Source organism: Peromyscus leucopus, chromosome 3 (assembly GCF_004664715.2).
Source record: "Peromyscus leucopus breed LL Stock chromosome 3, UCI_PerLeu_2.1, whole genome shotgun sequence".
NCBI lineage: Eukaryota > Metazoa > Chordata > Mammalia > Rodentia > Cricetidae > Peromyscus > Peromyscus leucopus.
Genome location: NC_051065.1, coordinates 142,426,373 through 142,429,207, shown reverse-complemented (window position 1 = coordinate 142,429,207; position 2,835 = coordinate 142,426,373).

Sequence of the window (2,835 nt, the reverse complement as noted above, 5' to 3'; positions counted from 1 at the left end):
TTGACAGATAAGCCTCAGTAAAGGTTGCTTCCCCCAATCCTCATCCCTAGGCAGAAGGCTGGTCTTTATCCAGGTCACACAGGTCCCTCTGCAGGGCCACATAGGGTGATGCTCCTGGCTGGTCCCTAGCCTCCCTTTTGTCCCAGAGACAATCAGACACAGCGGGCGGTCAAGTCAAGCAGGAACCCATTTGTTATTCAGCAGTGAGCATCTTTTAAAGCAGAAAACTGCAGAACACTAGGAGCCGGTAGAAAGAACCAATCATTCCTTTTAAAAGTCACCCTATGGCACATTCAGGCACCCTATACTCATTATTTTGTCGATGAGCTGTTTATGTGCTGACATCATCTGGCCTGATTTCTGTATCCAATCTAATCTCTGCGTGTCCAACTTCCTCTAGCACCATCATTGTGGCCCATGAGCAAGGCATTTCTCCAGCACCCCAAGACCTTTTTTTTCCCCCTTGGGACTCACAGTGATCTATCTGCCTCTGTTTCTCAAGTGCTGGGATTAAAGGCATGTGCCACCACAAGCTGGTTCCATGACCCTTCTTACCTGGCTTCTTATGGCTATATGATTTCCAGACACAAGGCCCAGATCTTCCAGCCATCAGTCACCTATCTGGGCCTGTCAGTCTCACAAGAGGGAGAAGTTTACCCAGAGCCAGGTTAGAGGAACTCCTTGCCTTCCCCACCCCACAAACCAAATGTGAGCTGCTTCTGTTACCAAACTCTTTAATTTCTCTGCACATGGGTCCTTAACATTTTCCTTGCTGCTCAGCTTCTTTATTATGCCACAAAGCAGCCCCTAGAGGAGTCTCTCTCCCCTTCAATCCCTCCTTCCCCCTATAAACATACTTCAGTCTATTCTCTGGATTCTACACTAGCCTTTCTGGACCCATGCAAGCCCTTCTATCTCTTTTCACATGCTAACCAAGGATGAGCCCTCAAAATACTTTGCCAAAAGTTGAGAGGGGACACATATCCAATGGACTATGTCTCTAAACAACTAGACATAGTCAGCATAGGCTGGCCACTTTGCCCCTAGACCATGGCCACAATGGCACTGCCTTTCCCGAAGGGCGAAAAAAATCTCAGTTCACAGTCCCCTGCATATCCTCATACACTCACTCAGGGGCCTCATCAACCACTGAGATTTCCCGACTCTCCCTCCATCCAGAGTACAGCTTCTCCAGACTTACTGATATTACATCACAGCCTCATATTGGAGCCATGCCCGCTACCAACCCCACACCACCTCTCCATAACCCCCCACATCCTCTGATCTCCTTCACTCTTGCTTTGAGACACTTGACCTCCTTCCAACCCTTTTGCCCATGAATTTGATCACCCCCTGAAGAAGCCCCAGGCTGTTGACAGATGGGCACAGCCTAAAACAGACCCTTCCACAGCAGGATGTGCTGTACTTCAAGGGAACCCTGCTGTGGAGGGTCCAGCCCCCAGCAGGCTCCCAGGAGGTCAGAGACACTGGAGAGAAGACATGGATGGGTAAACTATTGGACTGACGCACCCACAGGGGAAATCATCTTCATTGTGATCTGCAGTTAACTGCCCAGTGAGCAGTGGGGTTGCATCACTCCAGGCTGAATGCAGCAGGCACATGGCCTCATCAGACAACAGGAAGCACTGCAGAAGCAAGGGGCATTCTGGGAACAATCTCTCTCTCCCTTCCCAGCCTCCTCCTCAGAGGAGCATCCTCAATATGCTCACCCCACCTTTGGGACCCACCAGCAGCCTCTCCAAATGATGACTCCTCTCCCCCATTTTCTATTTCACCCTAACAGAGTTGGGATATTTTGAGTAAGAGCCTCAGGACATGAGGAAGTGAGTCAGGATGTGTTAGGCTGTAGTCCCATCCATAAAGAATTGCTTAGCCCCAGAGTTCAGGGTTCAGCTCAGAGTTTAGCTCCAGCTGCAGAAACAATATCACTGGGTAGTAAAAACAACTCATCTGCTTCCAATCAGACCACAAACACAGCTTCAATGTTCTGGTAGACACACACACACACACACACACACACACACACACACACACACACACACCAGCTTCCCAAAATGTGCTCAAACTTCATGTCTTGGAAAGATTGGCCCCCTAACTGGTATCTAGTCTACCTCTTCTCTGCCTCACTATTCCTACAGAGACAATGTGCTCTCCTATCCCTTCCCAGAGTCACTGTCCATTGTCTGCAGAATCACAACTCTCACCTCAGAGGGGTTAAGAGTTTACTACAGAAACAAAATGAGTGACCATGGCCCAGGAACAAGATTTACATTACCCCAAATTCCATGTTCCAAGGTGGTAGTAGAGTCTTTATAGTCACAGAACAAAGGAAGCCATACATAAAGACACTTCAAGCACATGGTGGAAACATCAGAGAGGGGTTACAGCAAAGTGAGGGGACCTTGTCCCAGGGGTCAGATGGTACCTGATGATGCTCTTAGCCCTTGAGTTTGTGGGAGCTTTCTGTCTCTTAATATATTCCAAGGAAAGCTAGTCTTCTGGTCATAAAGGTCAGGGACAGAGAAGAGCAATAAACAGGTATTGAGAGGGCTAAAGATGGAGGGCTGGAGAGGTGGCTCAGTTAGGTCGAGGAGATCTGATGCCCTCTTTGACCTCCATGAGTACCAGGCATGTACAAGGTGCACACACATATATGCCCGGAAAACACTAATATGCATAAGGTAAAATAATTTTTTTTTTTTCTTTTCTTCAAGACAGGGTTTCCTTGTGTAGTTTTGTTGTTTGTCCTGGATCTCCCTCTGTAGACCAGGCTGGCCTGGATTTTTTTTTTTTTAAAGAGGGCTAAAAATAGCT